General features: G+C 44.9%; 1 protein-coding gene across 3 annotated transcripts in view; it reads right to left on the bottom strand.

Moving 5' to 3' along the window:
• TIAM1 (TIAM Rac1 associated GEF 1) overlaps positions 1 to 20,659 on the bottom strand; it is a 464,731-nt gene that overhangs the window by 421,135 nt on the left and 22,937 nt on the right. Inside the window, exon 1 of one of the 3 annotated variants that reach the window (XM_059887391.1) lies at positions 11,624 to 11,839. The exons of the other annotated variants lie outside the window; for them this stretch is intronic. The gene's annotated coding sequence lies outside the window, so the exon portion shown is untranslated. Of the gene's footprint in view, positions 1 to 11,623; positions 11,840 to 20,659 lie in introns of those variants that run through there. 3 annotated transcript variants of the gene reach the window in all.

Raw genomic sequence — 20,659 nt, 5'->3', positions numbered from 1 at the left:
GTGAAGAAGGCTGAGCGCCAAAGAATTGATGCTTTTGAACTGTGGTGTTGGAGAAGACTCTTGAGAGTCCCTTGGACTGCAAGGAGATCCAACCAGTCCATTCTGAAGGAGATCAGCCCTGGGATTTCTTTGGAAGGAATGATACTAAAGCTGAAAGTCCAGTACTTTGGCCACCTCATGCGAAGAGCTGACTCATTGGAAAAGACTCTGATGCTGGGAGGGATTGGGGGCAGGAGGAGAAGGGGACGACAGAGGATGAGATGGCTGGATGGCATCACTGACTCGATGGACGTGAGTCTGAGTGAACTCCAGGAGTTGGTGATGGACAGGGAAGCCTGGCGTGCTGCGATTCATGACGTCGCAAAGAGTCGGACACGACTGAGCAACTGATCTGATCTGATCTGATCTGAAGACTCCTTCCACTGCAAAATAAACCTCAGAGCCTTTACTTGGAATCCAGAAGAGCATTTACCACGTGCAGGGCCCCGTGGTCCTACTGACAGATAGCTGCTAACATCCCAGTCATCTTGGCTTTCCTAAGAAGAAGAGTTTGGGGTGGTGAAAATCATCACGAAATACAGCACTAACTGGGTGAGTGTGCACTTTTGCTGCACGTCTAGACCTATTGATGATGACACTTGGTGGAAAATATGGAGTATTTCAAACATAGTTTTGCATAGACTATGATTACAGTCTGGAAAAAAAAAGAAAGAGAAACAAATGCCAAGGTAAACACTTGGAAGGATAAACACTAACAATAATATTGTCAAATAATAATAATATTGTAAACACTAACAACACATGAACATATGCTCAACAGCACTAATTGTTAGGGAAACGCACATCAAAATTACAATGAGATATCACTTCAAAAGTCAGACGCCTTGTGCGCTGCTGATGGGAATGTAAATTAGTGCAGCCGTCATGGAAAACAATGTGGAGTTCCTCAAAAAATTAAACATAGAATTATCATGAATGATCCAGCAATTCAGTTCTGAGTCTCTATCTACTCAAAAGGACTGAAAGTAGGGACTCAGACAGATATGTGTACCTAATGTTTGTACCAGCATTATGCTTGCACAGGAGTCAAAATATGAAAACAAACTATCATCAGATGAATAGAAAAGAAAATGTGACGTGCACATACAGTGGAGTATTATTCAGCCCCGAAGGAAGGAAATGATGACACATGCTACAACACAGATGTCATCATGCTAAGTGAAAGCCAGTCACAAAAAGATACACGCTATCCAATTCCACTCACATGAAGTATCTAGAACAGTCAAGCTCGTACATACAGAAAATACAATGGTAGTTGCCGGGGACTAGGGGGAGGGAGAAATGGGGAGCTACGGTTTAAGGGGTATGGAGTTTCAGTTTGGGAAGATGAAAAAGTTTTAGAGATGGACGGTGGTGGCAGGTGCACGACAGTGTGAATGGAAAAGGTTAAAAATCGTTAACACGGTAAACGTTATATCATACAACACCAACTAAAAGAAGAAAGAAACACTAGCAAAAGCTGTTTAAGAATAATGAGTTTGGACTCCTCTGGTGGTCCAGTGGGTAAGAATCTGCCTGCCAATGCAGGAGGCACAGGTTCAAACCCTGGTCTGGGAAGATCCCACATGCTATGGAGCAACTAAGCCCACGGACCACAGCTACTGAAGCCTGCACCCTCTAGAGCGTGTGCGCCGCAAGAGAAGCCGCTGCAATGAGAGGCCCTGCGTGCGCAACAAAGACCCAGCCCAGCCAAAAGAAAAATAAGTAAAAAAATCAATTATTTTTTTAAAGATCAAGTCAAAAAAAGAATGAGTTTAATACATAACTATCACTTTGCTGTACACCTGAAACATTGGAAATCAAATATACTTCAACAAAAACAAAACACAGAATGATGAGTTTGTGGGTGAGGTTTTATTTTGCCTTTCTTTTGACTTCGACCTTTCATTCATGAAATTTTTCTTTAAAAAAAGGTATGCTGCTGCTGCTGCTAAGTCGCTTCAGTCGTGTCCGACTCTGTGCGACCCCATAGACGGCAGCCCACCAGGCTCCCCCGTCCCTGGGATTCTCCAGGCAAGAACACTGGAGTGGGTTGCCATTCCCTTCTCCAATGCGTGAAAGCGAAAAGTGAAAGTGAAGTCGCTCAGTCGTGTCCGACTCTTTGCAACCCCATGGACTGCAGCCTACCAGGCTCTTCCATCCGTGGGATTTTCCAGGCAAGAGTAAAAGGTATGTGTGGTATTAAATATCAAAAAAAGAAAAAAATGTGACCATCCTAGGGCAAGCCAACTCATTTCAGACCCACTGCTTCCGGGGTTTCGTGGAATTCCCATGGGAATAACCTTTCCCACTTCTAGAATATGAATGATCACAACGTGAAAATCCAAATCCCTATCCGTGTTTGTGAAAGCCGTTCCCTTCAGAGAGCTGAAGCGACAAAGCCAGCCAAAAGCACTTCCCAGCCTTCCAACTAGAGATTTATATCGCACATGGACATAAAGAAACATTATGTAACATAAGCTGTGGGGCAGGAGAGAGAACTCTGGTCTTGGAACCAGAAGATGAATTCAAGACCTGCTTCACCCACCAACTCCCTGCACTGGACCAATTAAAAAGTCCCCAGGCTCCTGCTGCCTTTTGCATGGGTGAAGGAACACCTGCTTCATAACGAGACAATAAATCCTGGAAAGGACCCACACCTTACTAATACCAGGGGTTTATACACAGCATGAGAGAGAGAACACAGCCCGCCACAGAGCAGGTGCTTAATAAACGATGCCTGCCTGCTTCCTCTCCTTCCCAAACTACACAAATGTACACCTCAAAGGGCTTCATGCCTGCTTATTCCTGAACTTCTTAGGAAGGAATAGACTACTAGATTGACTCCTAATTACCTCAAATCTGCCACCATCTCTGAAAAAGAAACCCTCGTCCTAAAATTATTAATGAGGCTGGCTTTCTATTTTATGGTCAGATAACCATAAATAAGAGAAAGCTGGCAAAATACCAAGCTGGAAGTCTTAGTCTAAATTAGCCCCTTCCCCCACCCCCACAAAAAAAAAAAGTTTCTAGAGTTTTTCTTAAAGTTCGTATTCTGGAATTCCAGAAAACAGAAGGCTCCAGTACTCAGTTCTGTGTGACCTTGGGCAAATTACTTGCCCTCTCTGAGCCTCAGTTTGCACATCCCAAAGCATGATGCGAAACACACAGGGCAACTGAGCTTCTAAGAAGTAAAGGTGAGTAAGAACTCTAATTGTTAAGAAATTAATCATTTAACTCTAATTGTTAAGAAATTACTCATTTAACTCTAATTGTTAAGAAATTAATCAGTTTCACAATTGCTGTAATTCCCCCTCCATCTGTAAAACAAATTTTAAAATTTTAGCACATACTTGATCATTCCTAGATAGCATATTCAAAAGCAGAGACATTACTTTGCCAACAAAGGTTCGTCTAGTCAAGGCTATGGTTTTTCCTGTGGTCATGTATGGATGTGAGAGTTGGGACTATAAAGAAAGCTGAGCGCCAAAGAATTGATGCTTTTGAACTGTGGTGTTGGAGAAGATTCTTGAGAGTCCCTTGGACTGCCAGGAGATCCAACCAGTCCATTCTGAAGGAGATCAACCCTGGGATTTCTTTGGAAGGAATGATGCTAAAGCTGAAACTCCAGTACTTTGGCCACCTCATGCGAAGAGCTGACTCATTGGAAAAGACTCTGATGCTGGGAGGGATTGGAGGCAGGAGGAGAAGGGGACAGAGGATGAGATGGCTGGATGGCATCACTGACTCGATGGACGTGAGTCTGAGTGAACTCCGGGAGTTAGTGATGGACAGGGAGGCCTGGCGTGCTGCGATTCCCGGTCGCAAAGAGTCGGACACAACTGAGCGACTGAACTTAACTGAACTGATCATTTTCAGTAGACCATCACCATTCAGGGTTTATACAGCATTGTCCTGGCAGCCAACATCATGTTTCCGAACAGCAGTGACTCGTCTGCAAAGTAAGGGTTCCCTTTTCAACTTTTCTCACCCTACCAAAAGCACCAACCAAGGGAACTAAATCAAATAAAACATCTGTTATATTTATTTTCTTTCTACAAACGTAATCAAACAACAGGACTACAGCACCAAGACATAAAAAAGGGCACCCTCAAACTTTTGTAGGTGCAATTTTCACTAAGTATAGCTTAATGAACTGAATAGTTCATTAACTTTTGCAGAAAAAGTTCCAAATAGTGCAATTAAGAGACGTTTACAGGAACACAATGCATTTCTTCTCAACTAAGGACAAGTCACATGAACCACCCAGCTAAGACTCCTTTGAAAATGAGGGGGAAAGACCATTATTTCAGAGCAAGGGCATGAAGGACTCTGGGACAACCCTGGACACAGTCCAAAGAGCTTCTAGGCTAACTGTGTGACTGTGGGCAAATCTCTGAACGTCTCTGTTCACCAATAAATCAGAGACAGTAATACATACCCAGCTTCCTATCCTGGCATCCTGATTCCCATTGCTCAGATGAAGAAACCTAAGACTCAGGGTCAAAGTCAATGCCATGGCAAGTCAATGCCAGAACGAGGACTCAAAAGTCGATTCTGTTTACTTCCACAGCCCAGTGCTCTTCCCTTGCTACATGGCAATGAGCGCCAAGATTTCTCTCCTTTTGCTGGTGATGGGTTTGATCCTGAGAGCTTTCCAATAAGAAAATGGATAATCCAGTGTGAAATCGTGAAATATAATCGGTGTTCATTCTCTGCCAAGATTAATAAGCAGTCTAAAATGCATTGAGCCCACACTCTGCCCAAGTGTTTTATACTCCATTTGATCCTGGAATGCCCCTTTAGGTAATTCATTAGAGCAAAAAACTTACACACCACTTAAGGTCCATATCTGGGAGGAGTCACTTACTCCCCCCAACAATCCTATTTTACAGATGAGCCAACTGAGGCAGAGTCAAGTGACCTGCCCCAAATCACACAGCTCGCAGTCATAAGGTGAATTCAAACCCAGGCAGCTTGGTCCCAGAGCTGTACTCTTAATCCCGACTTCTGACACCAGGGACTCATCACCACCCATCTTCCTGATGAAGACAGAATCTGAGGGGTGGGATGGTAAACAGCTCACCCAAGGGATCCTGGTTGGCCTGACCTCATCATCTGGTAACTCTGAACCTGGTCTGCCTGACCTCATCACCTGGGCCCTGACCACCAAGCTGAGCTTTTAGGCCCAGCTGGCAGAGATGACGCCCACGTGACACCACTGGGCCCAGGCAGGCGAGTTACCAAATAGGACCGGATCCGTGTTCTCGCAGCAACAGGCTGAAGGAGGAAGGATGGGAAGCCTGTGGTGGCAGAGCAGAGCAGGCAGCACAACCAAATGAGCTCAAAGGCCCAATCAGCCATTTCACTGACTCTGCTGAATGCACAGGGTATTGCAGAAACTTCTAGAACCTTCTAGACCAGCCGACGGTTAACTATTTTATCTGTGGTCGGGGGCTCTAAGAGCCGAGTTCATTTAGCAAAGTAAAGACCTTCTGAGCCTGTTAAGTCAACGGGAATAGAGAAAGAACTGCTCACTAGACCACCTGGCGAGGAAGTCCTCCAGGGAGGGCCCATGACTGCCCTTCCTTCTCAGACAATCCGAAGACGCTTCTCAGACAATCCAAGATGCTTCTCAGACCTCGAGGCCATAGGAGGGAATCCTTCCGGTGAGTCTGGGGGTCACAGAGCTCATTGTGTGCTTTACCTTCATAGCATCTCTGTGGGGATAGCAAAAGCTTCGTGGTCTCCGCGTTTCTTGATCTTGACCTTCCGTCAAGCCTTTAAGAATTTCCAAAGATGTCCAGGCCACCCGTTCAGGAGGAGACACCTGAGAATCAGGCTTCCAGCGCAGAGAATCCATTTGACACACTCCAGCTCAGGTAGAGTCATCCTGGAAGAAGCTCAGGCTACAAGCTCCCCCCAAGCAATACACACCCACCCCCCAAATTCCTCATACCTCCTGCCCTTGTTAACCCAGAAGTCTGGTGTCCCTGGCCTCACTTTCAACTGAGACTCCTCTTATACCCATTGGAATGCTCTCGTGCTGACGGAGGCATTTTCTAGAAAGCCAAGTTTTTGTAAAGGGAGGATGGGTATAACCTAAATTATAAGCCTCTTTCGGAAAGTTACCTGCCTCTCAACATTGGCAGGAAACTTATGCCATATTTACAATCTCTAGTGGAAAGTTTTAAAACTAAAGGGTCTTAATGACTCCTGGCAGAGGCAATTTAAAGCTACAGCTTATGATTTAAATAACAAACAGTTATTGAGAAACTACTAAGAGCAAGACAAGAGGAATAAAACATTCAACAGCACGGAGTGTACACATTGCTATATTTGAAAGAGATAACCAACAAAGACCTACTGTATAACACAGGAAACTCCGCTCAGTACTCTGCAGTAACCTAAATGGGAAAAAAATTTGAAAAATAGATATATGTATAACTGAATCATTTTGTTGTACACCTGAAACTAACACTTCATGGACTATGCTCCAATATAAAAGTTAAAAATTAAATTAAAAAATAAAAACAAAGAGCATGCAGATCTCCAGGCATTTCTGCCATTTCCCCCTTTACCCTGATGGATCTCAGAGCTGACTCGCCCAAACGTTAGTCATTGACTTCTGGGCAAGTGCTGACATTCCCAGACGGAAATCACTTTGTCAGTGACCTATCCCCACCCTGCCACTTATCACAAAACCGGAGGATACCAAAATGATCTCAGAGGTCACCAAGCCCAATCCCAAACTGAAATCTCCCGTCTCGCATCTCCCAGTCTCCACCCTCTTAAGCTCCTGGTGGTCCACACTCTCCCATTGCCCAAGTCTCTGACCAAACCCATCACAATCCTTCAGAAAGAAATTCTCCCCCAAGGAAATGTCTCCATTGCCTACACAAACAGAGTGGAAGCTCCTCTCTGTTCATTCAACAGCCAGGGGGGCCGTGGTTGATAGACACACGGCAAGACTAATCTAGCAGAGATGGGGAGCCCCAAACAGGGATGACTAAGCTTCCCAGCACACAAGGAACTCTGCGTTCAAACGGGTATACTGTTCCTTTTCTCCTTTGCCTTTAGCTTCTCTTCTTTTCTCAGCTATACAAATAGCTGAGGTTTCCTCAGACAACCTTTTTGCATTTCTTTTCCTTGGGGATGGTCTTCATCACTGCCTCCTGTACAATGTCAGGAACCTCTGTCCATAGTTCTTCAGGCATTCTGTCTATCAGATCTAATCCCTTGACTCTATTTGTCACTTCCACTGTATAATCGTAAAGGATTTGATTTAGGTCATACCTGAAAGGTTGAGTGGTTTTCCCTACTTTCTTCAATTTAAGTCTGAATTTGGCAATAAGGAGTTCATGATCTGAGCCACAGTCAGCTCCTGGTCTTGTTTTTGCTGATTGTATAGAGCTTCACCATCTTTGGCTGCAAAGAATATAATCAATCTGATTTCAGTATTGACCATCTGGTGATGTCCATGTGTAGAATCTTCTCTTGTGTTGTTGGAAGAGGGTGTTTGCTATGACCAGTGCATTCTCTTGGCAAAACTCTGTAAGGTTTTGCCCTGCTTCATTTTGTACTCCAAGGCCAAATTTGCCTGTTACTCCAGGTATCAATTGCTTCATGACCCCGATAACCACGATGGTATGATCACTCACCTAGAGCCAGACATCCTGGAATGTGAAGTCAAGTGGGCCTTAGGAAGCATCACTATGAACAAAGCTAATGGAGGTGATGGAATTCCAATTGAGCTATTTCAAATCCTCAAAGATGATGCTGTGAATGCCAGCAAATTTGGAAAACTCAGCAGTGGCCACAGAACTAGAAAAGGTCAGTTTTCACTCCAATCCCAAAGAAAGGCAATGCCAAAGAATACTCAAACTACCACACAATTGCACTCATCTCACACACCAGTAAAGTAATGCTCAAAATTCTCCAAGCCAGGCTTCAACAGTACATGAACCGTGAACTTCCACATGTTCAAGCTGGACTTAGAAAAGGCAGAGGAACCAGAGGTCAAATTGCCAACATCTGCTGAATCACTGAAAAAGGAAGAGAGTTTCAGAAAAACATCTACTTCTGCTTTATTGACTATGCCAAAGCCCTTGACTGTGTGGATCACAACAAACTGTGGAAAATTCTTCAAGACATGGGAATACCAGACCACCTGACCTGCCTCCTGAGAAATCTCTATGCAGGTCAGGAAGCAACAGTTAGAACCAGACATGAACAACAGACTGGTTCCAAATCTGGAAAGGAGTACGTCAAGGCTATATATTGTCACCCTGCTTATTTAACTTATATGCAGAGTACATCATACGAAATGCTGGGCTAGATGAAGCACAAGCTGGAATCAAGATTGCCAGGAAAAATATTAATAACCTCAGATACACAGATGACATCACCCTTATGGCAGAAAGTAAAGAGGAACTGAAGAGCCTCTCGATGAAAGTGAAAAAAAGAGAGTGAAAAATCTGGCTTAAAACTCCACATTCAAAAAACTAAGATCATGGCATCTGGTCACATCACTTCATGGCAAATAGATGAGGAAACAGTGGAAACAGTGACAGACTTTTTTTTGGAGGGGGACTCCAAAATCACTGCAGATGGCGACTGCAGCCATGAAATTAAAAGACACTTACTCCTTGGAAGGAAAGTTATGAACAACCTAGACAGCATATTGAAAAGCAGAGACATTGCTGTGCCAACAAAGGTCCGTCTAGTCAAAGCTATGGTTTTTCCTGTAGTCATGTATGGATGTGAGAGTTGGACTATAAAGAAAGCTGAGAGCCAAAGAATTGATGCTTTTGAACTGTGGTGTTGGAGAAGATTCTTGAGAGTCCCTTGGACTACAAGGAGATCCAACCAGTCCATCCTAAAGGAAATCAGTCCTGGGTGTTCATTGGAAGGACTGAGGCTGAAGCTGCAACTCCAATACTTTGCCACCTGATGGTGAAGAACTGAGTCACTGCAAAAGAACCTGACGTTGGGCAAGACTGAAGGCGGGAGGAGAAGGAGACGACAGAGGATCAGATGGTTGGATGGCATCACCGACTCATGACATGAGTTTGGGTGGACTCCGGGAGTTGGTGATGGACAAGAAACCCTGGCGTGCTGCAGTCCATGGGGTCGCAGAGTCGAAACGGCTGAGCGACTGAACTGAGCACAAAAACGGGTGGATGAGGCCTCAGTATTTAGACACCAACAGTCTTTCATTCACAGAAATAGGTAACTAGGGACAGTAGGGACTGAAGGGGGAGGTGCAGTGGGCAATGATCAATAAAGATATTTTCTCCAGAGTTGGCAGGAATACCAATGTATTGGTATTCAATAAAAAAAGTTGGTATACAATTCTGTATATCAACTTTTAGTTAAGATATTTCTTCAGATAACATGTCAGTAAATTTCTGGGAATTTCCTGGTGGTCCAGTGGTTAAAGATTCCACACTTCCACTTCAGGGAGCATTGATTCCATCTCTGGTCGGGGAACTAGAACCCCATAAGCCCCACAACTACACACACACACACACAGACACACAGAAAAGGTTATATTTATCATGTCATTTTGGGAAACAGGAAAAACATAAACTATGAAAACTAAACCCCTCTTTAACTCTTCAGCCAGGTATTTATTGAGTCCAATCATGGTGGAAAACAGTCTTGAACTCTGTTCTCGAAGGGTCCTCAGGATTAGAATTAGGGAGAGAAAACAAATGCACATAAAACAATTAGAAAACGATTATGGGCTAGCTGGAGTTCCAAGGGTAAGATTTCAGAAACTGAAGGAGTGTGGTTCAGTCACCAGTTCATTAGTACTTAGACTATAGCCAGAGTCAGGCAGAGGAGGAAGCTGTCAGCAAAACATTCCCTTCTTTATCTCACAGTGTATCTTCTCTATCAGCAAATGGATTTCCTTTCAGCCGGTCTAAGACCTTGTGGGTCAGGGCCACCTGCCCAGTTCAGGCCAGAAGGAAACAGAGGAAACAAATTAGGTCACCCATCCAACAATGCTCCTCTCCCCAGAAGAGTTCCTCTTCAAAAGGACAGAATAACAGGCATTGCAAAACCGCTCTGCGGACGTGTTTATAAACTCTACGCCTGTAGCCTCCAACCTTTCCTCCTGCAATTCCATGGAAAGCCTCTTTCAAGCCCCTTCCTTCTCCAGGGAGCACCCATGAGAGCCAGGGCAAGATGCTCTCAGAGGGCAGATTGGACCCTCTGTGGCCCGGCAGTTTCACACACCCCCATCATCATTTACTGGTCAGCATCTTTGCTTAAGTAAGGACCTGTCATTGCCTTCGTAAACCCCCAACAAACGTTTATTTACTCTAGCATGTCAGAAGGCAAGAAGATAATTTGGTGACAAAGCAACCATATCAGAAAACTCAACCTCCATCCTGTGTCATGCTGGGAAAGACTGAGGGCAGGAGGAGAAGGGGGCGACAGAGGAGGAGACGGGTGGATGGCATCATCAACTCAATGGACTTGAGTTTGAGCAAACTCTGGGAGATGGTGAAGGACAGGGAGGCCTGGTGTGCTGCAGTCCATGGGGTCACAAAGATTTCAGACACGACGCAGCGACTGAACAAGTCCTGTGTTAGCCCCACTGGGCCTGATGTCACCATTTCTCTCCCAGTTCTTGTCTAGGGTCAGTGCCATCTCCCAGGGCACCCTCAGCTGCTAGGGTCTCCTCTGAACTCCTAGTGAAGAGGTTCTGAAAATGATCTATACTTAGCTCAGGGACGCTAAAGACTTTCGCAGCTGAAGTCCACTCCCAAGCAAAGGTCTCCATCTACATCTCCTTAACCTTCTGGGGCCATTTTACAGATAAGAAATCTGAGGCTGAGAAATGAAACAACTTGGCCAAAATCGCACAGAGACGCGAACAGACATCTCACTTCCCAGATCACTGCTCTTTACCCTCGACGCAATCCTGTTTTCCACCATAAGAGTGTAGTTTGGGGGGGCTTCCCTGGCAGTTAATATAATCTGCGCTTCCACTGCAGCGGGCTTGGGTTCAATCCCTGGTCGGAAAACTAAGATCCCACAATTTTTAAAAAATGAGTGCAGGTTTTCAAACTGGCAAATGGATGCCGGCTCAAAGCACTAAAGCATCTGTGTGTGATTAAAGGGCTCCTAAGAAGCGGCAGGGCCATGAAGGCTGGAGAACCATGAACCTATTAACCGTCGGTACCCCAGAGACCGATCGCAGGCTCCCTCCTGGCGGACACACACCCAGAAGCGGGGCACGTCTTGATCCACACTGAGCAGGCAGCTGCCCCCACCGGCTGGTCAGACACACTCCAGTTCCCAGACCCAGCCTCCAAGATCTTGGACCCCTGGCCACCCTCGGGGTCCAGGGCGAAATAAAATGGAAGCAGATGGGCAAATGATTTTGGAGGAATACCCTTCTTATCAGTTTACCTTTAACGCTGAGCCTTATAAACAGAGCAGGACTGGCCTGACTCCTGAGTCATAAATTCAGGGGTTAAAAAAATAAACGATTACTACTGACTATCAAGAACAAGAAACAGAACTTCACAGTTCTGGCTCCGAGTCAATTACAGCGCCACTGACTTACGCCCCACAGAGTGCACTTCCAATGGCTAATTTCTCTCCAGATGGCGGCTTGTACTTTTCCAGGCAGAATCTCATCTCCCCGAGCCTGGCCTCCCCTTTCCACGGCTCCGTGTGTTTTCCCAACGTCCTCTGTGTGCGGAGGGCTTTGCAACACCTCCAGGTTTGCTGCCACCTCCAGATTTAATTAGCGGACTGTTTACTCCCCCTTCACTGTTTGGAATATCTTAAGTAAAACCAGGCCTCCATTGAGCCCGTGGGGACTCCACCCCGGGCCTCCTTCCAGTCTGCTCCCTGGTGCATTACTGCTTGCCCAGCTCCAAGCCTGGGTCTGGCCCTTGTCCAAGGCGAGTCTGTGCTGTGAGCCAGCCACTGGGTACCACGTGAGTGCCTTCCAGCCCTGGGGGTGCCTTAGCGCCAGGAGGCTATGCAGAAGGAAGGGCAGAGGTGGTCAAATAAAAAATAAATGAAGTGATACTCAGTGAAGGCAAGGCTTTATTGTTCTGTGTTTTTTTAAAAAGGTGCAGACAGGCCATCTGAACACATTTTTTTAGGACTTCTCCATGTGACCTATACCTTAGAAGGAAAAAAAAAAGCAAGGAGCGAAGGGTGAAAGGAAATGGAGAGAGCAGGGCAAGAAGGGGAAACACAGACGAGAAGCCAAATGAATGATCTGCTTTTTTTTTCCTAATGAACCACTAACTATAGCCATTAACAAACTGAATATGTATTTTCTGTTCAACAACACAGGATTTAAACATGTAAAACGAGGTCTCTCTTGCAAGGATTTTGGCATCCATCAGAGCAAACAAATCAGCAACGGGCAGCAAGGGAAACAAACATGAAACCAACAGCAAGCCATGTAAATAGGCATGAAGTTCATTTTCTACATGCGATTTAATGATGCAAGGACGAACGAATTATTCTGGCGATGGAGCAGGAGCGGAGATGAGAGAAACATCTCTCTGGACCAGCTACCACCAGGCACAATCCAGGAGGCCCCCACACAAACAGCCTGATGCTGACGGACCATTACAGATACGACAAAGCGGCGGATGAGATCTCATCTCCCCATGCTGTACCACCCCTCCTTTTCTACTGCTTCCAGGCTCTTGATTAGTTTTTCTGAAACTATTTTAGGGTTCCTGTGACTACTCTTCTTTACTCTTAAGCTTTTACAAGGAAGTCAGGCAATTAAATGTGCAGAGCTATTATTATTCATAATAGGTGCTGGTATCGTGTCTACCTGATCATCTATATTTGCCTTAACGAATTCTGCTGCAGAGAAAATTCCTCTGTCCTTCCAGGGAGCTGGTTATGAAAACGCACTGTTTGTAAGTCACTCTCCCTTCAAACTGTCATTTTCCCCACACCTTGGCTTCAAAACACACTTCAGACAGCCCATCAGAACTAAGAGATTCCTTAAATAAGAGAGACTCCACTTACTCTGGGCTTCCCTGGTAACTCAGTCGGTAAAGAATCTGCCTGCAATGCAGAAAACCTGGGTTTGATCCCTGGGTCAGGAAGATCCCCTGGAGAAGGAAATGGCAACCCACTCTGGTATTCTTGCCTGGAAAATCCTGTGGACAGAGGAACCTGGCAGGTCCACGGGCTTCCAAGAGTCGGACACGACTTAGCAACTAAACCACCACTACCACCACCTATTCCAGCAGGTGGTCCTGGGAAGATAAAGGAGAACCCGTTCCCTCCACCAGGGCTCCTCAATAAAACACATGATTTTAAATTTTCTAGTAGCTACATTTTTAAAAAGTGAAAAGGTTAAATATACGGTAATCTCTAGGTCCATCCATGTTGCTGCAAATGGCATTATTTCATTCCTTTTGATGGCTGAGTAGTACTCCATTGAATACATATACCACATCTCTTTATCCATTCATCTCTTGATGGACATTTAGGTTTTTTCCATGTCTTGGCTATTGTAAATAGTGCTGCTGTGAACATAAGAGTGCGTGTATCTTTTTAGAATTAGAGTTTTGTCAGGGGTGGGAAGGCTAGATCATATGGCAACTCCAGTTTTTTTGAGGAACCTTCATACTGTTTTCACAGTGGCTGTACCAATTTATATTCCCACCAACAGTGTAGGAAGGTTCCCTTTTCTCCACACTGCTGCTGCTGCTGAGTCACTTGAGTCGTGTCCGACTCTGTGCAACCCCATAGACGGCAGCCCACCAGGCTCCCCCATCCCTGGGATTCCCCAGGCAAGAACACTGGAGTGGGTTGCCATTTCCTTCTCCAAAGCATTAAAGTGAAAAGTGAAAGTGAAGTCGCTCAGTCGTGTCCAACCCTTAGCAACCCCATGGACTGCAGCCTACCAGGCTCCTCCGTCCATGGGATTTTCCAGGCAAGAGTACTGGAGTGGGGTGCCATCGCCTTCTCCAAAGCATTAAAGTAAAAAGTGAAAGTGAAGTCACTCAGTCGTGTCCGACTCTTAGCGACCCCATGGACTGTATGTAGCCCACCATGCTCCTCCGTCCATGGGATGTGCCAGGCAAGAGTACTCTCCAGTATTTGTTATTTGTAGATTTTTTGATGATGACTGTTTTGACCAGTGTGAGGCGGTACCTCACTGTAGTTTTGATCTGCATTTCTCTAAAAATTAGTGATGTTGAGCATCTTTTTCATGTACATGTTGGCCATCTGTCTGTCTTCTTGGGAGACACCAGTTCAGTTCAGTTCAGTCGCTCAGTCGTGTCCAACTCTTTGCGACCCCATGAATTGCAGCATGCCAGGCCTCCCTGTCCATCACCAGCTCCTGGAGTTTACCCAAACTCATGTCCATTGAGTCAGTGATGCCATCCAGCCATCTCATCCTCTGTCGTCCCCTTCTCCTCCTGCCCCCAATCCCTCCCAGCATCAGAGTCTTTTCCAATGAGTCAACTCTTCGCATGAGGTGGCCAAAGTATTGGAGTTTCAGCTTTAGCATCAGCCCTTCCAAAGAACACCCAGGACTGATCTCCTTCAGAATGGACTGGTTGGATCTCCTTGTAGTCCAAGGGACTCTCATGAGTCTTCTCCAACACCGTAGTTCAAAAGCATTAGTTCTTCGGCGCTCAGCTTTCTTCACAGTCCAACTTTCACATCCATATATGACCACTGGAAAAACCATAGCCTTAACTAGACGGACCTTTGTTGGCAAAGTACTGTCTCTGCTTTTGAATATGCTATCTAGGTTGGTCATAACTTTCCTTCCAAGGAGTAAGCGTCTTTTAATTGCATGGCTGCAGTCACCATCAGACTACCCATTTTCAAGAGCAGTAGCCCCAGTGGCTAGTGGCCACCAGGGTGGGCAGTCCAGCTATAGATGCTCTATGTGTGCCCAGTTGGGAATGAGGTTTAGATAAAAAATTTCTGAAGTATAAAGGATTCCTGATCTTTCTTAAATGCCTAATCACAGGATATGCAGAACTTTTCTTTCACACAGCCCCCATTCAAGGGCAGACACACCCTTTGTTCTATCAGAAATAGCCACCCAGAATCAGGAGAACCTCTCCAGGGTCCTGGATTTCATATCCACAAACCTAACACCCCTCAATAGAACAGAAAACACAGGGTATTTATTGAGTACTCCTAGGTACAGAAATCACAGTAGGGGCTGAAACAAAACATGTCGAAACTCACTATTAACTTCTAAGCACAACAGGCAGGCCAGGAGGTATTTTTCTTTGTGGATCTCCAGGCCTTATTAAAAAGTCGTTAAATCCTGCATTGAGAGAGCAAGCATCTTTAACTACAGGAAACTGAGCCCCCTGTGTTAATAACCAGCTCTGTTCTAAATTCCAGGACAAAACAAAGTATCCAAAATCAGCACTCAGTAATCTTAATTTCTGTCTGCCCATCACTGAGTCTTTACGATCCAAAGAATCTTAAAAGAACAGTCACTGTCAGGGTATCTGCAGTGCATGACACTTTCTCAGGGTAGTTTTTGCTTTAAGTTAATGTACGAAGTTCTTCTTGACCCAATTTTTTTTTATATCATCTTAAAACTGAAGCATAATTAAATAAGTTTTGATTCCTTAAAATTCCTGAAAGGTATGAGTGCCAAAGAATTGATGCTTTTGAACTGTGGTGCTGGAGAAGTCCTGAGAGTCCCTTGGACTGCAAGATCAAACCAGTCAATCCAAAAGGAGGTCAACCCTGAATATTCACTGGAAGGACTGATGCTGAAGCTGAAGCACCAGTACCTGGCCACCTGATGCATAGAGTCGCCTCATTGGAAAAAGACGCTGATGCTGGGAAAGATTGAAGGCAGGAGGAGAAGGGGGCGACAGAGGATGAAATGGTTGGATGGCATCACTGACTCAATAGACATGAGTTTGAGCAAACTCTGGGAGATAGTGAAAGACAGTGAAGTCTGGCATGTTGCAGATCATGGGGTCGTAAAGAGTCAGACACGACTGAGCGACTGAACAACAGTGAACTACAAGCTTCACGGAGCTTCATGGGAAGAGGACCCTATTTGAGGACCCGTGAGGCTAGGAATGAGCCTGGCCCACCCACTGACAGATCCGGGTCCCCACTCACGCCAGCTGCCACTATCACCCAGGTCAGCATCACAGGGTGGCCAAACCCTCAAGCATCCCATGGCCCATTCTTCAGTGGAATGCTGCACAAACAACCCACAGGGAGCAGGACTTCGCTGGTGCTCCAGGGGCTAGGACACGGCACTGCCACCTCAGGGGGCACGGGCTTGGTCCCTGGTTGTTGGGGAATCAAGATTCCACAGGCTGTGCAGCATGCCCCCCACAAAATGTAGGAGGAACAAGAGAGACGGCCCAGAAATAAACCCATGCACCTATAAGGTACCTTAGTTTTGACCAAGGAGGCAAGAATATACAATGGGACAAAGACAGCCTCTTCAATCAATGGTGCTGGGAAAACTGGACAGCTACATGTCAAAGAGTGAAATTAGAACATTTCCTAACACCATACACAAAGATAAACTCAAAATGGATTAAAGACCTAAATGGAAGACCAGACACTATAAAACTCTTAGAGGAAAACAGACAGAACACTCGATGACATAAATCAAAGCAAGATCCTCTATGACCCAGCTTCTAGAGTAACGGAAATAAAAACAAAAGTAAACAAGTGCGACCTGATTAAACGTAAAAGCTTTTGCACAGCAAAGGACACTATAAGCAAGCTGAAAAGACAACCCTCAGAATGGGAGGAAATAACAGCAAATGAAACAACTGACAAAGGATTAATTTCCAAAATATTCAAGCAGCTCATACAGAAAAACAAATCAAAAAGTGGGAAAAAGACCTAAACAGACATTTCTCCAAAGAAGACATACAGATGACTAACAAACACATGCAAAGATGCTCAACATCACTCATTATTAGAGAAATGCAAATCAAAACCACAATGAGATATCATCTCACACTGTTCAGAATGGCCCTTATCAAAAAGTCTACAGACAATAAATGCTGGAAAGGGTGTGGAGAAAAGAGAACAGTCTTGCACTGTTGATGGGAATGCAAATTGATACAGCCACTATGGAAGACGGTATGGAAATTCCTTAAAAAACCAGGAATAAAACCATCATCGTGGTGATGGTGAAGTTGCTCAGTCGTGTCCAACTCTTTGCAACCCCATGGACTGTAGCCTACCAGGCTTCTGCATCCATGGGATTCTCTAGGCAAGAATACTGGAGTGGGTTACCATTTCCTTCTCCAGGGGATCTTCCCGACCCAGGGACTGAACCTGGGTCTCCCACATTGGAGGCAGATGCTTTAACCTCTGAGCCACCACCATATGACCCAGCAATCCCACTCCTAGGCATATACCCTGAAGAAACCAAAATTGAAAAAGACACACATATCCCAATGTTCATTGCAGCACTTTTTACAATAGCTAGAACATGGAAGCAACCTAGATGTCCATCGACAGATGAATGGATAAAGAAGTTGTGGTACATATACACAATGGAATATTACTCAGCCATAAAAAGAAATGCATTTGAGTCAGTTCTGATGAGGTAGATGAACCTGGAACCTATTATATAGAGTGAAGTGAGTCAGAAAAAGAAAGATAAGTATCGTATTCTAATGCATATATACAGAATCTAGAAAAATGGTTCTAAAGAATTTATTTACAGGGCAGCAGTGGAGAAACAGACATAGAGAAGGGACTTATGGACGTTGGGGAGAGGGGAGGAGAGGGTGAGATGTATGGAAAGCGTAACATGGAAACTTACATTACCATATGTAAAATAGATAGCCAACAGAAACTTGCTGTATGGCTCAGGAAACTCAAACAGGGGCTCTGTATCAACCTAGAGGGGTGGGATAGGAAGGGATATGGGAGGAAGGTTCAAAAGGGAGGAGATATATGTATACCTATGGCTGATTCATGTTGAGGTTTGACAGAAAACAACAAAATTCTGTAATGCAATTATCCCTCAATAAAATATTTTTTAAAAAAAGAAGCAATATTATTAAAAAATTCAATAAAGACTCTAAAAATGAAAAAAAAAAAAAATGTAGGGAGCACTTCCAGAGCAAGAATTCCCCTTTTCCAACATTCTGTTTTACATTTCCCCTTTTGCCCAGTTTTCTCCATGTCCCAATTTTCAAGGAGTTGGACTCCTAGCAAGATGCACAGTCGTGAAGGGCTGTTCATAGGGACAACCTCTGACAGCGCGTATGCCCACCCAGCCCGGGTGCAAAGTACCCAGGACACTCCACCTTCCTCACTCAATGAACCCTGCAAGGAACTGGTCAGAATATAAAGGCCTCAGGATGAAATGTTTCTCTTTTCCACCAATTTCTTATAGCCTCCCAACCATCAGTCATCACTTGATCGCTGTAGTGTAGCGTGATCATCAGGGGTCCCGATGATTAATGCACATAAGGCAGTCATTTTAAAAACTCAAGCCAAGATAATAAAAGTTCGTTTTGGGGTGTTTTTTTTTTTAATTTAAAAGTAAATAAAAATAGGGATTTCCCTGATGGTCCAGTGGTTAGGATTCTGTGCTTTCACTGCTGAAGGCTTCGATTTGACCTTTGGTCAGGGAACTAAGATTCCACAGCAGGGCAGCTTGGTCAAAAACATGTAAAAAATGAAGACCCAGGCCTCTGAGATCTCACAGGAACTTTGGCAGGGTGGCAAGTCGCAAGCTGGTTATCCACCCAGATTCTTCCTTCTTCCCATCACCCTGATCTCACTAGAGCTTAGATGCTCCCTGCACCTTCTCATGGGCAGTTAGGTGCCCAGAGAAGGATTTTCAGCTGCCATGAGAGTCTGAAGTCCAGCCCTGGCACAATTCAGTGTGTGACACTCAGTTGTGTCCAACTCTTTGTGACCCCATGAATCGCAGCTCGCCAGGCCTCCCTGTCCATCACCAACTCCCGGAGTCTACCCAAACTCACGTCCATCAGGTCGGTGATGCCATCCAGCCATCTCATCCTCTGTCGTTCCCTTCTCCTCCTGCCCCCAATCCCTCCCAGCATCAGAGTCTTTTCCAATGAGTCAACTCTTCACATGAGGTGGCCAAAGTACTGGACTTTCAGCTTTAGCATCATTCCTTCCAAAGAAATCCCAAGGCTGATCTCCTTCAGAATGGACTGGTTGGATCTCCTTGCAGTCCAAGGACTCTCAAGAGTCTTCTCCAACACCACAGTCCAAAAGCATCAATTCTTTGGTGCTCAGCTTTCTTCACAGTCCAACTCTCACATCCATACATGACCACTGGAAAAACCATAGCCTTGACTAAAGTAATGTCTCTGCTTTTGAATATGCTATCTAGGTTGGTCATAACTTTCCTTCCAAGGAGTAAGCGTCTTTTAATTTCATGGCTGCAATCACCATCTGCAGTGATTTTGGAGCCCAAAAAAATAAAGTCTAACACTGTTTCCCCATCTATTTGCCATGAAGTGATGGGACCACATGCCATGATCTTCGTTTTCTGAATGTTGAGCTTTAAGCCAACTTTTTCACTCTCCTCTTTCACTTTCATCAAGAGGCTTTGTAGTTCCTCTTCACTTTCTGCCATAAGGGTGGTGTCAATTGCATATCTGAGGTTATTGATATTTCTCTTGGAAATCTTGATTCCATATCCATAGATAGCATATTGAAAAGCAGCCAGAAGATCGCATACATTGCTGAGCAACACAGCCCACATGCCACAACTGCTGAGCCCGTGCTCCAGAGCCCACACTCCACAACTGGAGCGCAGCCCTCACTGGCCACAACTAGAGGAGGCCTGCACACAGCAACCAAGGCCCAGCGAAGCCAAAGGGAAGAAAGAAAGAGGGGGTGAACAGAGGCAGGGCAAGAACACGGCTTCTTCATGCATCCTTCACTATGCTCTACAGGTTAGAAACAGCCTGGACTGAGGCGCTGTTAGAGGGGTGCTGACAGGAAGGGGCCTGGGGATGGTTTTGGGGTCTCGGCACGTTCTGACTCTGGATCTGAATGCTGGCTACACAGGTGTGTTGCTTAGCTCATCAAGCTAGACACTTAACATGATGTACACTTTTCGACATACACATTACATTCCAATTTGTATACTTTTGGAAATAGCACTTTACTTTTTAAGTGCACAAATCTTGTTAAACAGCTTCCTATCTGTTTAAGGGAGCAGACAACACCCAGTGTACGGCAGTTCTCCTGGCTCGATGATAACGATAATTCTAAGAGAGATGACACAGAAAGCCGTTCCAGACAAATCTAATGTCATGGAATTTCACTGGACAAAGTCCACGTAATGTGCTTTATTTTTTTATTTTTTTAATATAAATTTATGTATTTTAATTGGAGGCTAATCACTTTACAATATTGTATTGGTTTTGTAATGTGCTTTTAAAATCATCCTTTTTTTGTCCTAAAACCAATGTGAAGACAATGTTTTCACTAGTGTTTTCTTTGCTTCAAAAGGGATTTGGTCCCCTTCGTCAAAGGCTGAAAGGCTGGGGAGGGGAGCGGCGAGGAGGAGGGTCTCTGAAAATATTTTTATGCTTTTCTCACTGAAACAAAACACCAAGAATGGATTTTCCATGAGAAGTGGCGGGAGAAG

This window comes from Bos taurus, chromosome 1 (assembly GCF_002263795.3).
Source record: "Bos taurus isolate L1 Dominette 01449 registration number 42190680 breed Hereford chromosome 1, ARS-UCD2.0, whole genome shotgun sequence".
NCBI lineage: Eukaryota > Metazoa > Chordata > Mammalia > Artiodactyla > Bovidae > Bos > Bos taurus.
This window is presented reverse-complemented; position numbering and strand designations above follow the sequence as displayed.